The sequence below is a fragment of the Callithrix jacchus genome, chromosome 10 (assembly GCF_049354715.1).
Source record: "Callithrix jacchus isolate 240 chromosome 10, calJac240_pri, whole genome shotgun sequence".
Classification (NCBI taxonomy): Eukaryota; Metazoa; Chordata; class Mammalia; order Primates; family Cebidae; genus Callithrix; species Callithrix jacchus.
The window spans coordinates 76,848,907-76,872,999 of NC_133511.1; the positions used below are offsets into that span (position 1 = coordinate 76,848,907).

Consider the following 24,093-nt stretch of genomic DNA (forward strand, 5'->3'; position numbering starts at 1 on the left):
GTCAGTTGATGTTATTTACTTCACTTCCCTGGCACCTGCAGGCACTGGGTTTACATACTCTAAGGGGAGCGTTCTTATTGTCCCTAGCATCTGAAAAAACAATGGTTCACCAGGGTTTAAATAACTTGCATAAAACCTCATATCACAGAAATGGCAGAAGTGGGATTTGAACTCAGGTCTGTCTTCCTACCGCCTTCCTAAGTTAGGAGCAGAAAAAAACAAATTTGTCCCCAAATTCTGTTGCTTCGAAGTCTGAATGCCTTTGTCTGAACACCCTCCTCTGGAACTTCATACCTCTGCTTAGCCTGGGGGCAGTGCAGGGGCCATTGCAGCCAGCCTCACCCCGACTCAGGCCAGCCTCTGACGTTCACCAAACACCCCTGAACTCCCATCTGCTCCTGCCGGTCCCAAACACATTCCTCATTTCTTACTTCTGTATCTTTGCTCACACTGTCTTTTCCTGCCTGGAATGCCCAGCCCTACTTATTCATCCTTCAAGGCTCAACTAAAAATGCTACTTTCTACTTGTTGCTCCCACATCCCTTGGCCAATCAAACACTTCTTTTTCTTCTCAGGACACAAAGACTCAGTTTTTAAAATTTGTACTTCAATTACCAAGTGATATATCAAATTAACCCCAAGTGACTTTTAGGCATGTAACCAAAGTATCAGTCCCAGAAAAGGTTGTTTCATTTATTTCCCTCTGCTAAATGCATCACTACACTTTTATTGATTCTTAAGGAAGAGAGGTGAGAAGAATCTGTGCTACCCCCACTGGGTTCCAAATGAACAAGCAGTCAGAAGTTTATTACTTCCAGATATCCCACTTGCTTTCTAGATATCCCATAGGGTTTCAATTCCATCACAGCAATGCTTACTGAGCAGCCCTGGGCTTGATCATATAGCTTGGGTGTCTGGGAACAAAAAGATGAGGCTGCATCTCTGGGCTAGGACGGGTTAGGGTCTAGTTGCGGGTGTCCATGGAGACAATGGCAGGGTGGAGTGGCAGCTGGTTTGGGGGTATCTGGGGATGCTATTAGAGGTCAGGGTTGTTGATTCCAGCCCTATCTATTCTTTTAGTGACATCTCAAGATAGTTATTAACTTCTCTGAGCTTTAATATCCTTATTTGAAAAATGCATATTCCAGGTAACTTTATGAGTTTTGGGACCTGGGGCAAATATAATTGGATTTTTCTTATCATCCATGCTTTGAAAATTGGCTCAGAAGTTTGAGATGCAAAATTATATTTTCTTATAGCAGTAGCCAGATAATAAAAGTAATAAATGTTATCTTCAATTGGACATTTATGACGTGCCAACCCTGTGCCATGCGTGCTTATTATATGCATTATCTAATTTATTCTCACTACGACCATGGTCATCACCACTTGACAGAGGAGGAGAAAGCTCCAAAAGGTGAGGCACTGACTTGCTTGATGTTACATGGTTGGTGAGCTGCTAATTTTTTTATTTTTGAGCCCAGGCTGGAGTGCAAAGGTGCAATCTCAGCTCACTGCAACCTCTGCTTCCCGCATTCAAGCAATTCTCCAGGCTCAGCCTTTAGAGTAGCTGGGATTACAGGCACTTGCCAACATGCCCAGCTAATTTTTGTATTTTTTTCAGTAGAGACAGGGTTTCACCATGTTGGCCAGGCTGGTCTCGAACTCCTGACCTCAAGTGATCCACCCACCGCAGCCTCCCAAAGTGCTGGGATTATAGGCTTGAGCCACTGTGCCAGCCCTAATTTTTTTTTTTTTTGAGATAGGGTCTTACTCTTTCACCTAGGCTGAAGTACAGTGGTGTGATCATGGCTCACTGCAGCCTCAAACTCTCAGGTTCATGTGATCCTCTCACCTCAGCCTCCCAAGTAGCTGCGGCTACAGGTGTACACCACTAGGCTGAGCTAATTTTTGTATTTTTTATAGAGACTGGATTCTACTATGTTGCCCAGGCTGGTTTTGAACTCCTGGGATCAAGCGATCTGCCCACCGTGGCCTCCCAAAGTGCTGGGATTAGAAGTGAGAAGTTACTGACACTTGACTGAGCAAATGATTGGTAAAATAATGGGTGCCATGTCTGTTTCCTGTTTCTGCTCAGCATATCTCTCTTGCTCCTTTGCCTTTTGATAGCAAATCTAGCCCATTTGGTTAAAGGCAAAGTCAATCATAGTGCTCCATGCTGTTGACCTCTGGCATGGCCCAGGAGGGTGCACATGGTATAAAATGGGCAAACCAGAGTCCTTCCTGGGATCTTTCAGATTGAAGTCTGAGGGAGAGTGCTTCTCTTGCTTGGATCATGGCTTCAGAGGAGGGGCTGTAGATGGTCATGTTGTCTCTTATAATTTAGGGAAAAGAGCAGAGGTAGAGTGAGAAATTGAGAGAGAGAGACTGAGAGAGAGGGGAGAGAGAGAGAGCCCTGAGTAACTGGATTGGTCCCTGATTCAGCTCCTGTGCTGGCCCCTGGAATATGCTGAACTGCCCTTTGAAATTGTATTCGTCAGCTAGAAATGCCATAATAACAAAAATATCATAGACAGGGTGGCTTAAACAAAGAAATTTATTTTCTCACAGTTCTGGAGACTGGAAAGCCTAAGATCAGGGTGCCAGCATGGTTTCTGGTGAGGTCTCGCTTCCTGGCTTGCCGACAACTGCCTTCTCTCTGTGTCTTCACATGGTGGAGAGAGATGGCTCTGATGTCTTTTCTTCCCCATATAAGGACACAAGCTTTCTTGGATTAGGGTGCCAATCTCATGACTTATTTAGCCTTTATCACCTCACAGACCCCGTCTCCAAATCCAGTCATGGTGGGGGTTAGGGCTTCAACATATGACTTGGGGTGGGGTGGCAGAGGATATGAACTTTCAGCCTGTAACAGGATGAAGGAGTGTTTACTTCAAGCTGCTGGGAGCTGCTAGCCGGAAGCCCTGGGCTGCTCATCTCCTACAGTAACTCAGCTGAGGAGACCTGCCTTGTCTAAGGTCACACCCTCCTTTATGATGTAGGGTATAGACCTGGCATCCCTGCCTCAAGTCAGGGCAACCAACCAACATGGGGAGATGAAAACTTGGCACCATCACCCCAGCTTCAGAACTCCCCTAGGGGAGGTGGGGCTTCTGCCAACTGATGCGGTTTTTCACACCTCAGGTTCTCCCTTCGCCTAACCCTGCTTCTTTCCTTTCTGCAGGCTCTCCCTAATGAGCTGACTTCCTCCACAGGAATGTTCATCTTGGGGGTTGCTTTCTGGGAACCAGCCTGCCCTGGGCTTCCTGAAGCTGCTCTGCTTCTTCCTGTTCCCCTTCAGTTCTTTGAACCATTCCAGTAACGTAGTCTCATTTTTTGTTAAAGGTCTTTTGAGTTTAAGTTTTGTCACTTTTCAACTTCTAAACACTTCTGAAAGAAACCTGGTGACTTCAGTGAGGAAACTGCTGCCTCTCTCACTCTGGAAGGGCCCACTGCAGAGTGAGAGAGGCAGGGGGCTAGTGGGATCTGGGAGTGAGGAGTCAGGAAGACAGTGCCATGAGTAGATGGCCTTGTGGCAGCAGCACCAGTGGGAGTGGAGCTGCTGCCCGGTGCACAGGATAGAGCTGCCCGGTGCATGGAGTAGAGCTGCCCGGTGCATGGAGTAGAGCTGCCCGGTGCATAGGGTAGAGCTGCCCAGTACACGGGGTAGAGTTGCCTGGTGAATGGGGTTGAGCTGCCCGGTGAATGGGGTTGAGCTGCCCGGTGCACGGGGTAGACCTGCCCGGTGAATGTGATTGAGCTGCCCGGTGCATGGGCTTGAGCTGCCCGGTGCATGGGGTTGAGCTGCCCGGTGAATGGGGTAGAGCTGCCCAGTGCATGGGGTAGAGCTGGCTGGTGAATGGGGTAGAGGTGCCTGGTGCATGGGGTAGACCTGCCTGGTGAATGGGATTGAGCTGCCCAGTGCATGGGCTTGAGCTGCCGGGTGCATGGGGTAGAGCTGGCTGGTTCATGGGGTGCATGGGGTAGAGCTGCCCAGTGAATGGTGTTGAGCTGCCTAGTACATGGAGTCTCAGTTGACAGTTTCTAGGAACAGCACTTGACTGATGCTCTGCCGCCCAGAGTCCAACCTGCCGCATCTTCTAGTTCTCCCTCCTCGTGCCTCACCTTGCCCCTCCCTTGGCTTTGGGATACTTCCTTTTCTTTGCCTTTCTTTTACCTCTTTTCAGCCTCACATTTGCCTACCCTTCACTTACATGTCAATATTCTGCAGATTCTGCTTACAGACCTCTTCTTTTCTTCTATTTATTCTCTCTGATTGAATTTCTCAATGACTTCAACAGCCACTTTTTGCTAATACTCCCAATTCTGTATCTATAGTCTACATCTTTCCTAAATTCCTGAGCTATACATTTTTGCTGCTGGGAGTTTCCATCTGGAAATGGATAGTGTTATGGCTTCCAGCTCCCAGTGTCACTAGAAGAGCTAAAAAGAGCCGGCATCATTCTGAGCACAAACAATCAGTACACAGCACAAAATGCATTTGAAAATTACAAAAGCAACAAAACAAAAAAAAAACTACCAACCTCATGAGGTTTTAAGGGGATAATATTTATGAATTTTCTTTGAAAAGTAAACTGTACCATGCAGATACAAGATATTTTATAGATGAAGAGTGTTTATAATCATAGAACATTTCAATAAAACAATTCATTATTTATGAAAAAAATCCAGACACTGGCACTCTCCAGAGCTATTGCAGATTCGGTTCCAGACCACTGCAGTAAAGTGGATATTTTGATAAAGTGAGTCACACAATTGTTTTTTGGTTTCCTAGTGCATATTAAAATGATGTTTTTACTGTACTATAGTCTATTAAGAATGCAGCAGCATTATATCTAAAAAGCAGTGTATATACCTTAATTTAAAAATATGTTTTTAGCCAGGTGTAGTGGTAGTTCCAGTTGCTTAGGAGGCTGAGGCAGGAAGATTCCTTGAACCCAGGAATTCCAGGCTGTAGTGAGCCATGATCTTGCCACTAAAGTCCAGAGAAAGTCTACTTTCTCTGTCACTGGGTGACAGAGAAAGGCTGCCTCAAACAACAATATAAAACATCTCCCCCTAAAACTATGAAAATCCTCCCCCAAAATAAAAACAAAAAAACCCAAAACACTTTTTTTGCTAAAACATGCTATCACCCGAGCCTCCCAGGGAATTTCAATCTTTTTGCTTGTGGTGGGGTGTCTTGACTTGATGCTGATACCTGCTGACTAATCAGGTTGGTGGTTGCTGAAGTCTGTGGCAATTTCTTGAACTAAGACAACAGTGAAAGATTTCTCTGTAGCCTGTGATGTTGTTTGATAGCATTTTATCCACAGTAGAACATCTTTCAAAGTCAGAGTCAATCCTCTCTAACCCTGCTGCTGCTTTATCAACTAAGTTTATATAATATTCGAAATCCTTTCTTGACATTTCAACAATATTCACCAGAGTAGCTTCCATCTCAAAAGACCTCTTTCTTTGCTCATCCACAGGGAGCAACTAGTCATCCATTAAAGTTTTATTATGAGATTGCAGCAATTCAGCCACATCTACAGATTCCACTTTCAATTATAGTTCTTTTGCTTTTTCTACTGCGTGTGTAGTTCCTTCCTCCACTGAAGTCTTGAATGCCACAGAGTCATCTATGAAGTTTGGAATCAGCTCCTTCCAAACTCCTACTAATGTTGATATTTTGATTTCCTCCCATGAATCATAAATGTTCTTAATGGCATCTAGAATGGTGAATACTTTCCAGAAAGTTTTCAATTGACTTTTCCCAGCCCCATCAGAGAAAGCATTATGTATAGCAGCTATAGTCTTATGAAATGTGTTTCTTAAATAATAAGACTTGAAAGGCAAGGCTACTCCTTGATGTCAGGTGCAGTGGCTCAGGCCTGTAATCCCAGCACTTTGGGAGGCTGAGGCGGGTGGATCACCCGAGGTCAGGAGTTTGAGACCAGCCTGGCCAACATGAGAAACTCTATCTCTACTAAAAATACGAAAAATTAGCTGGGGATGGTGGTGGACATCTGTAGTCTCAGCTACTAGGGAGGCTGAGGCAGGAGAATGCTTGAACCTGGGAGGTGAAGGTTGCAGTGAGCTGAGATTACATCATTGTGCTCTAGCCTGGGCTACAAGATCAGAACTTCATCTTAAAAAAAAAAATTACCCCTTGATCCATGGGCTGCAGAACGAATATTGTGTTAGCAGGCGTGAAAACAACATTAATCTTTTTGTACATCTCCCTTAGAGCTCTTGGGTAGCCAGATGTATTGTCAATGAGCAGGAATATTTTCAAAGGGATCTTTTCTTCTGTGTAGTAGGTCTCAACAGTGGGCTTAAAATATTTAGTAAATCATGCCATAAATAGATGTGCTGTCATCAGGCTTTGTTTTCCCATTTGCAGAGCACAGGCAGAGTAAATTTAGCATAACTCTTTCTTTTTTTTGTAAATGGTTTGTTTTTTCTTTCTGTTTTTAATTGACTCATGATACTTGTACATATTTACAGCATACAGAGTAATATTGTGATACATGCATACAATGTGTAATGACCAAATCAGGGTAATTAGCATATCTACCACTTCAAACATCTATCATCATTTTTTGTGTTGTGAACATTCAAAATTCTCTTTAAGGTTTTGAACATATACACTAAATTATTGTTAACCATATTTATACTACAGTGCTATAGACACTAGAACTCCTATGTAGCTGTTATTTCATATCCACTAACCAACCTTTCTATATCCTCCCTTCCTCCCTGTTCTTCCCAGCCTCTAATACCTACAATTTTACTTTCTACATCTATGAGGATTTAGCAGAATTCCTAAAGGCACTTGGATTTTCAGAATGGTAAATGAGCTTTGGCTTCAATTTAAAGTTAACAGCTGCATTAGTCCCTAACAAGAGAGTTGGACTCCTTTGAGGCTTTGAAGCAAGGCATTGACTATCTCTAGCCGTAAAAGTCCTAGATGGCATCTTTCCCCATCTATTTCATTTAGATTGAAAATCTGTTGTTTAGTGTAGCCATCTTTATCAATGATCTTAGTAGATCTTCTGGATAACTTGCTACACCTTTGCCATCAGCACTTGCTGCTTCTCTTTGTATTTTTATGTTATGGAGACAGCTTCTTTCCTTAAACCTCAAGAAACATGTGAAACTAGCTCTGCTAGCTTCAAACTTCTCTTCTGTAACCTCTCTCAGCCTTCATAGAATTGAAGAGAGCTGGGCTTTGCTCTGGATTTGTCTTTGGCTTAAGGGTGTGTTGTGGCTAGTTTGATTTTCTATCCAGACCACTCAAACTTTTCTATGTCAGCAACAAGGCTTTCTCATCATTTATGTGTTCACTGGGGTAGCACTTTCAATTTCCTTAAGAATGTTTCCTTTATATTTACAACTTGGCTACCTGTTTGGCAGAAGAGGCCCAGCATTCAGCCTGTCTCAGATTTCAACATGCCTTCCTCACTAAGCTTAATCATTTCTAGCTTTTGATTTAAAGTGAGAGACATGCATCTCTTATTTTCACTTGAACATGTAGAGTCCATTGAAGGATTACTAACTGGCCTAATATCAATATTGTTGTGTTTTAGAGAATAGGAAGGAGAGGGGGAGAGACAGGAAAATGGTTGGTTAGTGGAGCATCAGAAACCACACGACATTTACCAATTAAGTTAATCTTCTTCTATAGGCATGGTTCATAGTGTCCCCAAACAATTATAATAATATCAAAGATCATGATCACAGATCACCACAACAGACAAAATCATAATGGAAACATTTGAAGTATTACAAGAATTACCAAAGTGTGACACAGAGACATGAAGTGAACACACGCTGTTGGAGAAATGGCACCAGTAGGCTTGTCACAAACCTTCCACTTGTAAAAAACACAATATATGCCAAGTACACTAAAGCAAAGCCAAAAAAAAAATAAAGTTTGCCTATAATTGACACTAAAGTATTTTTGTGTTCAATTTTCTGAATAATTATTTCAAAACTCTGGTTTTAAGTGACTGAATATGTTTATGCATATCTGTCAGTGAGTCCCCATTTGTCCTGTGATGAGTTTGTATGTGCAATCTTATGCCTTCTCTGTGTTTGTATATGAGTCTATGGGTGAGGAGGCCTCTGTCTGTGTGTAAACCGGGCTTAGGCTGGGGAGTGTGCTCAAAAATCGATTCTATTAGCAAATCTGTCCTAGCTATTCCTGTAGCACCTTCAGAATCCAGACCAGACCCCTTCACCTCACTCCTGCTCCCTCTTGTTCTCTTTCTCCTACATCTAGTTCTATATCCCAAACATCTACGTCCTTCTAGAATGACCTCTTCATCCGCTGCCTCTCCCCTCATGCAGGCTTCGTCATCTCTCTCCAGGTTGATTACAACAATCTCTTCACTATCATTTTTCCTCCCACCTCCAGATCTCCTCTTTCATTTTTTAGAAAATTCATCTTTCCTGCATATAAACTGAATGCCTATTTTATTAATTGCCGTTGCTCACTGGATGCAGAAATTAGTCCAGAAGTCAAATGACTTCAGCAAGAACCTCCATTATTGCATTACTGCAGTGAATAAAAACTTGCAATTCATGTCTTGTTACTAGATTAGCTGCCAATTGAGGAGGGTCATGCCAACCTGATTGGAGTCTTGACAAAGCTATTTGAGGCTTAATTGCGGGAGGTGAGGCATCAAGAATTCAGATCTGGTCTTGTCCCTGTTCACTATTCTGGTGGTAGCCCCTGTGGGAAGGCACTGAATGCTCTGATGGCAAGGTGGCCCTTCAGTAGCTGGGAGTGAGCCAGGTTCCATAGGAAGATGGGTCTCCTGATTAGAATTTTTTTTTTTCTGCTGTGGACTGGTCTTGACTTTTTTGTTTGTTACTATATCTGGAGAGGGCCTTACAGTAAATGAATTCATTCTCCCAGGGCTGGAGGAAGTTATCATGTTTTTGAGGTAGCTTCTAAATCATTGCAAATCACCAGAAAAACAATTATGTCCCACCACTTCTGCAAGGGTCTTGCTTCTTCCTTTTTTTCTTCCCTCCCTTTCCACCATTCCCTCAACTGTGAATTAACTCCATGAGGTCGATCCATCTGATATGATATTACTGTATTTCTGGTACAAAGAGCCTGGTACAGAACTGACATTCAGTAGATTTTGTCACTGTATGAATATGCTAGGCACTGTGCTGATATAAGAGGTGAATCAGACACAGATCCTGCCCTTGAGGAGGACAGAGACAAGGAAACAAGCAATTAAATGCAGCAAGGTAAGGGCAATGTGAGAGGCGAACAAAACACAGTAAGGGAGCTGAGAGGAGTGGAATCGGACTCTCCTGCAGTCAGCAATTATTTCTTGGAAGAGGAGACAACCAAGCTAAATCTTAAATGTTGCAGGAGTTTTCTAGGTAGAAAATGGGGAAGGGAAAGAGAATTCTAGGTAGAGAGACTAGCTTGGGCAAAGGTATGCAGGAGGCAGGAAGTACCATGATGTGTGCAGGGAACTGCAAAATGTCTGGAGTGGCTGGAACATAGGGGATGAAGAGGCCAGTGGTGGAGCCTTGGGTCAGAGAGTCTGTTCCTAGGGGCAGGGCTGCTGTATTTCACTGTGTAGGCTGTTTACTTTATGAAGGTGACCAGTTGAGGGGTGAGTAGGGCTAAAATACAGCTCTGGTTCTATGTGACAAGCATGTGCTGTGGTCACATCCTCCTAGAGGAGACTCCCTTTGTAATTTACACAAGGGCTCCTGTGGGCTAGCAGCATCTTCGTGCAGGGCCTTGCAGGTCTTGTGAAGGCTGCATCTCTATGTAGGGCAGAGGTTCTCAAGCTTTTCTCATCAGCCCTCCGGGAGGGCTGCTTAAAACACAGATTGCCAGCCCTCCCTACTCTTAGGGTTTCTGATTTGTAGGTCTTGGGTGAGGTGTGAGATTTTGCATTTCTTTTCTGTTCCCAGTGGTGCTGGTGCTGCTGGTTTGGAAACCACACTCTGATAATTACTCATCTGGGTAACAAGAAGCCACTGGAAAGGGTTAGGTAGGAGATGCAGAGCCAAGCCTCAGGTAAAAGGGGTATTTTCTAGAATGAAGGCTTCTGATAGCCCTTGTGAACCAGTTAGGGCAGCTGATACATGAAGGAGAGTGGATGCACACTGTCTCCTGTCTTTTCCTGTCGGGGGAGGTTTAACAGCCCTATTCATTCAAGTGGGAGTTCTGTCCAGTGTCTTCCTGTTTAAGGAGATTTTGCCCACAGATGATTCAAGGAATGGCTGTATCATTACATGAAGCTCACTCTTACAGCTTTTAAATAGTGAACTCCCAAATGATTTAAATGTTTGTGCTTTATTAATTACTCTCTTGAGAAGATGGGGACAAGAAAAACCTGAAGCCACTAACTAAAAGATGACTCACACATGGTGATAAAGTTTTTTGAACACTCTTTTATTAGTTCAATAAATACCTTCTAAATTACATGTGTGTGTTTGTGTGTGTGTGTGTGTGTGTGTTTGGAGAGGGACGTGGAGCTACAGAGTGTCAGGACCTGACACACATGAGCAAATGTTTGTTGAATGAGGCTCTGGCACGTGGATAGGGTATGGTGACGGGGAATCCAGGGACAGTCTGAATGAGGGAATCTAGGTTGACAGGAAGTTGTCAGGTTATATCTGGCTCTGGGCTGGGGTTTAGAATCTTGGCTTGAGAAGCCAAACATTTCTGGAGCCCAGTCATCTTTTTGGACCCTTAGTATATTAAATCCATTTACGCCTAGTGTTCTGTTATTGGAATGCTAAGCTTGTGGGAGTTATTTATATCCTGCTGCTCAAGGTCATTGCCAAGGTCTAATTTTTCACACATGTCTGCAATTCAAAAACATTGCAACCTCTGGCATAAAAGGGTTAATAAGATACCCTTGTATCTGGAGAGAGAATGGCTGTACCCTTCCTTCCCTTGGGCGCTCAGGCCCAGCTTGCCCTTAGGTTGGGGGCTGGAGCTCCAAGGTGGCAGCGGGTAGAGGGAGTCTATCTTTATTTTCTAGTTGTAATATAGTCTCCAGGGTAAACTAGCTTTGGGACAGAGAGAATGGATGCTGGAAAAACATCCAACCCGATTATCTTTTGCCTGTCTCCAGACTTAGCCCCAGCCTTTCCTGAGACCTGGGACAGGAAGACAGGACAATGGCTGTGAGGTCTCCGTGACTCACTGATTGATATTGCCCATCAGGGAGGCTCATGCCGGCTGAAGGGCTGCCACTCGCAACTAGCGCAACTGTCACCAACCCCATCCTGTCAGCAGCGTGATTAGGAGAAGGAAAGCCTTGTCAAAGGCAGCCTGATTCTGTTTCTTGGTGTCAAGGAGAAAAGGAGAGGGGAGGGGAGTTCACTCAGATGCTGCAATCAAGATCAGGTTGTTCTTAATTAAGACAGCTCCAGGCAGCACATTTCCATAATTTCCCATTAAAGAGGTCCTGATGTATGAGTCATTGTGGGAGCCATGATTCCCCGAGTCAGCACTGTTCTGTGTCTGAGACTCCTCAAATCAAAAGGCCAATCCATTTCAATCACCCAGGCTTTCTGACCCCCTGAGAGGTGCCCAGCTCCATGCCAGACTCTGTGCCCAGCCTGGAGAGAGACACAGCCATGGATATCGCTTTAGTTCCTGCTACCCAGGGACAAAGCTTTTTCTATTTCTTGACCTTTGGGGAGAGTCATGGATTCAGATGCACATGGGCATGGGGCTATTCCAGGTGGGCTTTGGTGCTTTCTGTGATAATGACCGGGAGGTAATGTGGGACAGAGGGGAAGAATACTGGATTTGGAGAGAGGAGGTCTGAGTTTCATTTAGCAAATCTTTGTTAGAGTCACCTTGTCCAGAGGCTTGGGATTCAAAGAGGTATACAAGACAGTATCCTCCGGAAGCTCTAAGGGTAGGGATAGACACTAAACCAAAAGTTCATTGTGGTAAGTGCTATGTGCTATATCAGGTAAACACAAAGCATTCTGGGAGTGCAGAGGAGGGAGGGCCTAATCGGCCTGACGAGGTGGGGTGGTGGAGTGGTTAAGAAGGTCTCATTTTTTATTTCTTTAATTATTGTGTTCATATAACCTCTAGTGAACCTCTTTCTCAATATGTAAAATGGGCATAATATGATTTTCTCAGGGCTGCTATGGAAATTCTTGAGAGGATGTATAGAAAGTTCTTGGTGGAAGCTGCTTTGTACCTGTTCTTATATTTCCATGGTTGACGTTTTTCTAAGTATGAGCATCTTGAGAGCAGATGCTGCCTGTGAGGCTGCCCTGGCATGTAGCATGGCAGCCTCATGTCACCTGTCATCTAGCCCTTTCGTATTGGTGGCATAGTGTGTGTGGGTAAAAGGCCAGCAGACCACACTGGTCCTGACACATTCTTCTCTTCCCTTCTCAGCATGGTCGCTCAGGCTGGAAGCAATGACTCCGAGTGTCTAAGACAAGGTAAAGTCATTTTTATTCTTTGAAAGAAGGCATGTAAATGTGTCATACGATTTTGAAGTATTTTTATTCCAAATAGATCTCAATACAGGTCTTTAGATTTGGCATCACTAGTGACCATGAGACATGAAAATGTCTATTTTGTAGGTGAAAATATTGAGTTTTAAAGCTCCTTAGTTACCTAAGGCCACATAGGTATTACATTTTGCAGAGCTAAAATTCAAAGCCATGTCTATGCAACTTGAAGGGCTAAGATATTTCTGTAATTTCATGACTTATACACTGATGTATCCTTGCCATTTATCTGCTCATTAATGACCCATTTTTGACTTCACAATAGTTAAAAAATATTACATGTGACATGTCAGGAAGTTTGGTTTGACCTCTGGTTCCAGCAAGATGGTGGATTAAGAATGCATAAAACTTTCTACGTAAAAACACCTAGAAATGCTGGGTAAGGTATAATAATAACCACTCAGAATGAATAGCTGAGTTTTCAAGAAAAAGGAGATCCCCTAGAGGCCCAAATTGAAGAGGGAACTGAAAATAAAAGCAGTAAATACAAAGCAGAGGGTGTAGCTGGGGTGTGCGTGTGTGTGTGTGTGTGCGCGCGTGCGTGTATGACTGGTCTTGCTAATTTTGGTTATAACATCCAAGGTAGAATGAGAGGACAGTCTTGATGTTACTTAAGGCAGAATGTTAGAATTGAGACCTTGGCATGAAACTATATGTTATCTCACCATAAAAATTACAAAATAAATAAAGAAATGGTCCACCCTGAATAAAAGTCAGGAGATATAATAAAAGGGATAATTAGATATCTAAGAGTTTAAGATGCCAAAAATAAATATATAAGGATTTTAACATCAAGATATAAGAAAAGAATGAGAAAATTTAAAATAACAAACATACTTTTTTTTATTATTATACGTTGGGCTCTGGGGTACATGTGCACATCCTGCATCCTGCAGGATTGTTGCATGGGTACATACATGCCATGGTGGTTTGCTTTCTCTATCTCCTCTCCTCTCCCCTCCCTGATTTTTTTTTTTTGAGGCAGAGTCTTGCTTCATCACCAGGCTGGAGTGCAGTGGAGTGATCTAAGCACACTGCAACCTCTGCTTCCTGGGTTCAAGTGATTCTCCTGCCTCAGCCTCCTGAGCAGCTGGGACTATAGGCATGTGCCACCACACCCAGCTAATTTTTGTATTTTTAGTAGAGATGGGGTTTCACCATGTTGGCCAGGATGATCTCAATCTCTTGACCTCGTGATCCGCCCTCCTCAGCCTCCCAAAGTGCTGGGATTACAGGTGTGAGCCACTGCACCCAGCCAACAAATATAATTTTTAAATAAAATTATAATCATTGGAAATTTAAAAAGTCACTGGATTTGTTAAACAGCAAATACAGCTGAAGACCAAATTAGTGGAATGGAAGCAAGATCTGAGGAAATTCCCAAAAAGCAGGACAGAGAGACAAGAGTATAGAAAAATATGTGTGTATGTGTATGCGTGTATATGCATAGACCAGAGAGTAAACATAAGAATTTCATATACACATGCCTGTCATTGTATGTGCACATGCATGTGTGTGTGCGTGCATGTTTGTGAATAAAGTTTCAAATTCCAAATACACAGAATACAGAGATTGGGGTCGAGACAATATTTAAAGTTAAAGAGATATTAGCTGATACTCTTCTAGAACTGACAAAAGGAACTGCAGATTCAGAAAGACCATGAATCCTGAGACTTACTGCAAAAAAGCCTTAAAATAGAGGAGCTGTAGGGCTCCAAGAACAAAAAGAAAATCATAACAACAACAAAAGAAAAAAGACAAATTTCTAATAAAAGAACATTGATTAATGACAGTCTTCTTAACTGCAACAATAAATTCTAGAAGACAATGAAAGACTGTTTTCAAGAGCCGAGGGAAAATAACTGTCAACTGATAGTTCTGTTCCATTATCACTCAAGAGTAAAGGTTAAGTAAAAGTGGTTTTAGATGAGGACTGTATAAATTACCACTAACCGACCCTTCCTTAAAGAACTACTCAAGAGTGCGTTTCAGGAAAATGAAAATGAACCTAAAAGGAAGAAATGGGATGTGGAAAAATGACAACGAGCAAATAAATCATTACAGTGTTGGGTATATACAAAGGATACATCCCTCCTTATTGTATAAAATAAGAAAAATAACAATTCCTAAGGTATACAAATAATACTGGACAGTAATAACATAAATGAGGAGCAAAAGTGAAGTTAAGATATACTGTTATTAGTAAGAATAGTAAAACATATATATATATATAAATTTAGATATTGTTAAAATAAGTATGCATGTTCAAAAATTAAGAATATCTACTGTAAGAACTGGTAGATGGTAGGCCTTACAAATCAGTAGAGGGTGGAAAGAGTGGAGATAAATAAAAATCCAATGGCAGGCAGGAAACAAAAGAAAAACTAGAGTAAGTAGAAAGCATAAAATAAGAAGGTAGTAACAAATGTAGATATAGCAATAAATGAAATAATTATAAATGAAAGAAACCACTTAAAAAACAGAAACTTTTAAACTGGCTACAAAACGAAATGCTGTTTAGGTGACTTATTTCAAAAACATGGGAACTGAGAATGATGAAAAATTAAAAAAATGGAAAATTAAAAAGTGAAAATATATAAAATGAAAATAACAAGCATAGGAAAATTAGTACAGATAAGTTAGTAAGATAATATAGGTTTTATTTTTGTTAAATAAAAAGAGTGTTATTAAATAATAAAGGAATAAAGCAGGAAGCTAAAATAATTATGAATTTTTATGCAGCCTTAAGATACACAGGACAACCCGGTAGAATTCTAAGACAGAATTGACAAGCCTGTAACCATAATGGGAGCTAACATTTTGCTCAGTATTGATAGACCAAATAGGCAAAATTTAATATGAATATAGGAGATTTGAAGAACAAAATTAATGAGTTTAATTCCATGGAAATATAAAGCGCTTTAAACATAATCGTTAAAGAATACAAATTATTTTCAAGAAACGGTTCTAAAATTTGATCACACACTAAGTACAAAGTGAAGACACTATCAAACAATTACATTGTCTGTCTCCAATTTAATAAAATGAAGCATCATTAGTGAAAAGATAACCAGCTAATCCTCCATTCATTTGTAAACTTTAAAAATTCCTGTAATCCCAGCACTTTGGGAGCCCGAGGCGGGTGGTGGATCATGAGGTCAAGAGATCGAGACCAACCTGGTCAGCATGGTGAAACCCCATCTCTACTAAAAATACAAAAAATTGGCTGGGCATGGTGGCACATGCCTGTGGTCCCAGCTACTCAGGAGGCTGAGGCAGGAGAGTTGCCTGGACCATGGTGAGCCGAGATCGTGCCATTGCACTCCAGCCTGGGTAACAAGAGCGAAACTCTATTTCAAAAAAAAAAAAAAATTCCAAAAAATTTATGACTCAAAGAACAAATAATTATTGAGATGAGAAATGTTTTTAGAACTGAATGACCAAAAAAAAAAAAAAAAAAAAAGAAAAGAAAAACCAAACAAACAACAAAAAAAACTCTACAACTCACTAGACATGTGAGATGTAAGTGAAACAGTACTTAGGGGAAATGTATACCCTTAAAATTTACAAAATATTAGAAGCGGAAGATCGAAAAGTAATGAGTTAGGTGTCAACTGCAAGACATTTGAAAAATAACTAAATGAATCTAAAGAAAATAAAAGGACATAATAAAGACCTGAAAATGTATTTTAAATAAACAAAGAGAATATCTGTAAAACTAAACCTGGTTCTTTGAAAAAGCTAATCAGATAGATGCACCTTGAATAAGATTTAATTAGGAAAATAAGAACAAATTGTCATAAATTAGAAGGAAAATGGGATTTTAATTTTAAAAATCATGAAGAATACTATTAGCAACATCATTCTAGTGAGTCAAGCAGCTTCTAAGCAGCATTGACTACTGAGCTAATTATGAGGGTTTATCTCCCAGTCATAGATTTGGTTGATAAGGACAAAACCTATAATTTACTACTTGCATGGATCACAAAAGTGAGATCAGTATGGTGTCAGCTTCCTATGTACCTTGTCCCCCAGGATGACACCAAAACTAAAGGGTCCAGTTGACAGATGATATGAGCAGTAGGTTGTTCTGTTATGGGGGAACCAATTCTAGACTATAGATAAGCAGTTTTATAACATGTGACTATGCTCTAGCAGGGTGAGGAATGATTAAGGTTGAAAGCTTATGCATCACCAGAACTAGGCAGGCAGATATGAAACTAACTCATGACAACCCCTTGCAACATAGGGAATGTTTGTCTGCCATGCTATGTTCTTGGGAGGATGACAGTGTGCTCTGCAAAGATTTAGGTCAGACTGTGCTCACACTTTGCCTATGTGGCTTAGATGAATCTGTGCAAAACCATAATGGTGGCATGCTAGAGCTGTACTCCTAGGTATTTTATTCTCCTTGTAGAGATTGTAAATGGGAGTTCATTCGTGATTTGGCTGTCGGATCGTCTGTTGTTGATGTAAAGGAACGCTTGTGATTTTGCATATTGATTTTGTATCCTGAGACTACTGAAGTTGCTTGTAAGTTTGAGAAGCTTTTGGGATGAGATGATGGAGCAGAACAGAGACCTCAGAAATAATACCAAACATCTACAACCTAAAATGCACATGTGAAAGAACGCCTAAGATAATTTTGAAAAAGAAGCAGATTTGGGGGAGGTGGTAGGATACTTCCAGACTGGGAGAGGGATACACAAATAGACCAATGGAACAAAATAACAGAGCCCAGAAACAACCCCATGAATACATGGAGTCTTAAAATCTGGCAAAGTGGACTTATGAATTAGTGAATAGGGAGGGCTAATCAATAATCTAATGGTTATCTGTATAAAAAAATATATTTTTACCTTTCACCTAATACAAAATATATTAATATATTACTATTTTGTATATAAAATACAAAAATATATTTCCAGATGGGCTAAAGGTGAAAAGCAAAAGTGTACAACTTTTGGAAGAAAATATAAGAGATTATATTTATGGTGATAAGTTAGGAAAGACTTTAAGTTATAAAAAGCAAAATCAAGCAAAAGAGTGACAATGTTGACTACCTTCTAATTGAAAACTGCCACCATAAATCAAGGGCAATGACCAGACCCAAATCATGAGTTTTCTTTTCAGTCAAACAAAAATTAGTGTTCAGTATATCTAAAGGACTCATTTACCTTATGAAGAAAAAGTAAAAGCCTGAAAATCAGGCGCACAATATGAGCAGACAGTTTACAAATGACCAATACATGTATTAAAAGATGCTCCTGCTCAGCCTCATTGGAAGAAGTTATAAAGCAAATCACACCAAGTTTTGGAGAAAATGTGAAGAAATAGGAACTCAGACACAAATGTGTGGGGATACAGGTTGGTACAACTCTTTTAGGGAGCAGTTTACAAACACTGTAAAGTTGAGGATGCCTGTTGTATCAGCTAAGGCTCTGGCAGAAACAGGTGGCACCCTCAAACTTGATAACTTGAAGGCAGTTTAATAATAGGACTGTTTAGAAAGATATGGACAAGGTATAGGAAAAGCACAAGGGATAGGGTGGTACCCAGGAATTAGTCAGTGGGACCTGACCACACTTAGGCCTGAAGGGCAAAGCTGCTGGAGCAGTTGCTGGAACCTGGAGAAGAGAGGGCTATGACCCTTAGTAGAGAGGCCTCTCCAGTCTGCAGTGATCCCATGGGGAGGGAAGTGGGGAATAAGTACCCTGATGGCACTTTCCTCCACCCTCCAATTCCCCATTGGTCCTCTGCATTGGCTTAACACAAGGGGACAGAAGGCAAGGGAGCTGGCTGGTTAGTCCACATCACTCAGCTCTGGGGGTGCAGAACAGGATGGGAATGAGTGGAAAGTGGACTCTGGAAGGGTGAATGGAAGATAATTAATCATATTCCCACCTGTTGACTAGCTAGTCCTCAAAGGAACATGCCCTAAATAAACTCATATATTTGTGCACAAGGAGATGTGTACGAAGATGTTTAATGTAGCACTGTGGATAATAGAGAAAAAGAGAAAACAACTAAATTGTCTCTTATTATGTTGTTACATAGCTGTGGTTTATTCATAAAATGGAATGCCATATGCAATGAAAGTGAATGAGCTAGATATATATGTGTCAATAACTATAAATCTCAAAAACATAATACTCAGTGGAAAAGTGTGGTCAAAAAACACAATAGTATTTATGGAAAAATTGTACAAGCCTGTAGCAAATTGTATAGTTTTGTAGTGATGTGCAAAAATATGCATAGAAAAGAAACACTCCAAATGTAAGAAATGATAATCTCTGGAGAAGCAAGGAAGAAAAAGTGCTAGGGATACTTTAGCTGTATATTTTTTATTTTTTAAAAAACTTGAGCTGAAACAAATATGGCAAATGTTAACATCTGCTTAATGTCAGTGATGGGTAGAATGAACTGACAGCACCCCAGCACTCCAGTCTGTGAGTGAGAGAGAGAGAGAGAGAGAGAGAGAGAGAGAGAGAGAGAGAGAATAGAGATTCCTGAATTTTCTTTTCAATTTTCTTTTCCCCTTCCCTTTCCCTTTCTCCTCCCTTCCCCTCCCCTTCCCTTCTTGCTTTTCGTTTCTTCTATTTTTATTTTCTTTCTTTCTTTCATCTGTCTTACTATGTTGCCTAGCCTGGTTTCAAGCTCCTGGGCTCAAGGGATCCTCCTGCCTCAGCTTCCCAAGGAATTAGCATTACAGGCATGTACCACTGTGCTGGGCTTAATTCCTGAATTTTCGGGCTTGAGATTTAAATATTTACATATAGACACAGCCTTTCTAGCTAGTCCATGGAGGGGAACCTGCCTCCTCCTAGACCCCACTGCTGCCGCTGCTCAGGCCTTTCTTTGCACAGCTCTTCCCTTCACTTAACACAGATCCGCAAATAGCCTGTTTCTCCATAGCTATGTACCATCAACCATTGGGCCTTCCCTTGAACTTACTTTTTCAGTTACTCAGCAATCACAAACAGAGCCTCTCCTATGGAGCAGGCCATCATTAAATGTGCCAGAGATAGTGAAGAAGTCATCTGCATCTTCTGCCAGCATCTGTGAGTCTGTGGCAGGCCAACTTGTTAGTTTACAGATACATAAAAATCTCAGGCCATTCACAGTTGACACTATGCAGTGGGGTATTTAGGATTCTATTAAGATTGACAAGATGTGTGTGTGTGTATTTGTGTGTGTGTGTGTGTGTGTGTGTAGGGGAAGAGGGTGAGACTTAGAGGAAGGACAATGGATGTGGCATGAAGATGTGTGTGTACATTTGGTGGGTGGCCATCAGAGGAGGCACCATAGGAGAAGTGGCACTTGAGCTGGGACTCAAAGGTGGCAGGCGCTTTCCAGACAGACTCTGTAGGGAAGGGCATTTCCAGCAGAGGAACAGAAATGTGAGGGTTCAGAGGAAGGTTTGGTGATAGTGGGCAGTTTGATAAGTGCAGAAAGAATAGAGAGGCAGCTCCAGAAATCCTGCCCAGAATTCCTAAGTTACCTCTGGCCACCGTACTCAGGTGGCCTCTGGCAACAGCTTGTGGTACCACAGAAAGGATTGAAGCTTTGAAGTCAGGTGGAGTTGAACTTGAATTTCAGCCCCGGTGCTTAGCTCTTCTGTGACATAAGTCATTTAATCTCTCTGCGCTATAATTTTCACATCTGTAAAATGGGGATAATAATCTTTCTCACAGAAGTAGATAGGGATAAAATGAAATGATGTGTGGAAGAACCTTTGATATTGTGCCTAGCAGGCTGTAGTTACTTGAAAATGGTAGTTATTACTCCCTTTCTAGAGCTGGTGAGTGTGTGTGTGTGTGGGTGTGTGTGTGTGTATGCATGTGCACATGAATACATGCACATAAACACAAGAAATTACACATGGAAGTTTCTTTTCCTCCTTGTTGGCTAACACTGTCTCCTTGACATTGAAATAGTTTATGTCACAGCAAATAACAGGAAGTAAATTAATGTAGAGTTAAAAAATAAAACTTGAGTCCAAACTATACCTCTGCCACTTGCCAACTAGATAATTCTGGCGAATCACATCCCCTTTCTGAGCCTTCATTTTATTATCTGTAAGATGGGAGATATGAAGACATAATTCATAGGGTTGACATGAAGGTTAAATGTGGTTAATCAATCCAGAGTGACTGGCATGTTCCCAAGTACTCAAAACTGGGTTTTTTGTGTGATGCACAATTGCTTTGTGTGGCATAAAACTGTGCAAATGTAAGAGATTATTAGTTAATCAAGGCAAGATTCATGTTTTCAAAGGTTAATGGGTATTTCAAGTCAAGGTTTCCCTTTTCTGCTTACTCTGTTGTTGGAGATGGTGCAGTGGGAGAACAATGCCTTGATTCCCTGTACTACTGAGGGGCTAATGTTGTTCTCTGCACTCTGCACAAAGCCACAAAGCAACCCACCCAACATCAAAACAAAATGCTGCAGAGTCGTTTTGATGTTCCAGGAGGAAAGAACATGTTGGTTATTGTGTGAAATGTGTTGGAACATGAGACATGGACAGTATAGTAAATAAGTTACATGAACTGTGAAACATACATAATGATTCTAAGACAATTTAAAATTTGACAGGTGAAAATTTTCTGTAAAACCCATAAATTAAGAAAATTATGAGCGCCATCTTGTGGCAAGATGTCCCTTAAACCATCATACCGGAGAACACTCCTTTCCTTAAACCTCTAACAAAGGCAAAGAACATGTATCTACCCATCCATCCATCTATCCATCCATCCATCCATCCATCCATCCATCCATCCATCCATCCATCCACTCGTCCTCCCATCTACCTATTCATTAATTCATCTAATAATATATTCAATCATTTGTTAATTTAATCAGTATGTATTGACTGCTTTCTATGCTTTGGCTGGAGAGATGCCAGGACCCCACTGAGAACAAGACCACAGGCGATGATAGTAAACATGGAAAAACCAACAGTCCTGGGGAATCTTGTTGGAGCACACTTAATCCAGTTGTTGTTGTTACTGAGGTGGAGGACACAGGCAGATAAGCCTTCCTGATGGAAGTGACACCAAAGCTGAGATCTGAAGGATAGCAAGAGCGTGTTATACTAAAGAGGATGTCTCCTGTGTTCATTCTCCTCTTGGGGTAGATGTAGCTGAGAGAAGAGGAGAACTCTAGAGTCCCAATTGAGGTTACTATTTATGTGCTGTTAGTGCATTGGTGGCCCCTCCAGCCCCCATCTTGGTAGTTATGACAGATCAGAGAGTGTCCAGCAGATAGTGATCAGGGTGGTGGGAAGACATGTAAAGAAATTGGGAAGAGCCCTGAAATGAAGTGCTTGGTAAGTGGACAGATTCTATTATGTAAGATTAATGCTGCCTATTAATATTAGGAGGTATTAATAGCTGCCATTATGTTGGGTTTTTCATTTAATAGAATTTGTTATACCCACATCAGGAGAGCCGTGTTAGTGTGGGCTGTTGGCCAAGATGTGGGAATGGCCTCATTACATCTGCCCAGACACCTAATGGTATTCTGCTTCTATTACCTAATATAGGTTGCTAATTGATAAACATATTACAGAAAAAAATGTCCAGCAGCAGACTGGTTACACTGGCCAGTGGTTGGCCCAAATCTGAAGGATAAATGATGGCCTTTGACAATCATTTCATCCTCTGCCCCCTTTGTAGTCGCCTGGAATTAATGCTGAACAGAACTGATGTCTGCCTTAGCAAGGCATATACAGTAGCTTCAGCAGGCCTGATCCAGGCCTGCTATTTTCAGAGCAAGTGCTGTTGAGTTCAGCCTGTCATCTCTTGACTTTAAACTGCATGTCCCTTATCCTTTGCATCACCCTTGCACTATTGTTTCCCTTATAATAGAAAAGTATTGTCTGTATCCAGGTCTTCAGTAACAATGAAAACACATGAAAGATAGCCCAAAAGGGGTTGTCTGTTTTAAAAAAGTGGTAGAAAGCATATTTCTTTGTAGGATTAAAAATATGTGTATGTATTTAATATAAACCAAGTGTGTCTGCATTAAAAGCTTGTCTACCTCCTTCATTCATATAGCTCTCTTAGATTTTGTGGGTATTTGTTTCAGCATGGGCAGGAGCTGTTCTGGGCAGTGGCACAGAGTGGGCATTACTGACCTCGATTGTCACTCTGTCCCGGGTGGCACCCCGCCCCCCAGATCCCAGTGCTGTCCATATGCAGGCTGGCCACATTTAAAGGGCCATGGATGGGGCTTAAGGGCAAAGCTCTAATATGCCAACAATTTCTTCTAATGGGATTTTGCTTCTCTTCTTTTGTATAGCCCAAGTCAGAAGTAATGTGATGTTTTATTGGGATGGCCTTGGTGTTTTATTGTCTACACTTAGTTATATCTAAAATAATTTGTTTTCTCTGTGGTCAGCAATCGATCTGTCAATTCACCAGTCTGGCTTCTGCCTCTCAGCCTTTGCCACCTCATATCTGGGGCCAGCAGATTTTCAGCTGCAGGCTTGGTCCTCCAGGCCTGTTTTTAATAGTAATCATGGGAGGAAATCAAGATACCCCAGGGATGAGCATTGGACTATCCTGCTGCCTGGGTACTACTAAGTCTTACCCACATCTGATGCTGGGTTTCTGCTTTTTCCTTCTGACCAAATGCTAGCCCTTGAGGACTTGCCTTTGAGAACCTTCTAAGACTTTCTGGTCTATTCTTGTTTAACAGTACTGGCCCTTTCAGCTTTCTTCAGGAGCAGGAATTATGAACAAGGAGGCTATAACAAAGTAAAGAAGTTAGTCCAGCCATTAGAATACATTAGACACTCCCATTGACCAATAGGGGGCAAGCGCCGCTGTATTAGAGAAATTGATGATGTAATATTCAGAGAATAATAAATAGTGCTTCCAGCTTGAATGATGTATAGTCTCTTTTTAGAAGAAAACAGTGCTGACAAACAATTTTATTATCATAATTAACTTAAATATATACAGATGCTAAACTAAGTATAAACTCCTTAAAACCATAAACATGTATAAATTTAAGTGTAAACAATATTGTGTAAACATTAACATTTAACTTAAAAGCTTAGACAAGCTTTTATGAATTTATAAAATAGAAATTCACAAAACCAATAGAATTCGGATTAATCTTTAGTATGACCAACGATGTTGGTTTGCTAAAACAAAATCACTGCTTGCCATGTGGATATGGTCCTGGGGCTACAGTACAGGTTTGTGTGAGTTGGCCATGACTCTGCTGAATGTGCTCCATGCCACATGATGACTCAGCATGTGTGCCATCTTCCTCTATCCTAAATATCATGACACCTTTGTTTCTACAGGATGTTGTGAGGTCATTTGCTCTTCACTTGACAATGATCACATTGTTTGTGTTGAAGTCCATCACGTTCATTTTTCACCAGCCTGAGAGAATTAAAGCAGTTCTATTGAACCCTTATGCTGTCATAAACACAAACCTACATGTGGACATAGAAATCCTGTGGTTTGAGGTGATCATTCAGTTGACCCACAAGATATGAATATTGTTTTTATATTTTCATCAATATGAAAACAAATTAAA

General features: G+C 41.3%; 1 long non-coding RNA gene across 2 annotated transcripts in view; it reads left to right on the forward strand.

Moving 5' to 3' along the window:
* Positions 1-24,093, forward strand: part of LOC144578124 (uncharacterized) — a 135,981-nt gene that overhangs the window by 104,669 nt on the left and 7,219 nt on the right. For both annotated transcript variants that reach the window (XR_013523304.1, XR_013523303.1), the window contains exon 3: positions 12,419-12,465. This is a non-coding gene — a long non-coding RNA (uncharacterized LOC144578124). The remainder of the gene's footprint in view (positions 1-12,418; positions 12,466-24,093) is intronic.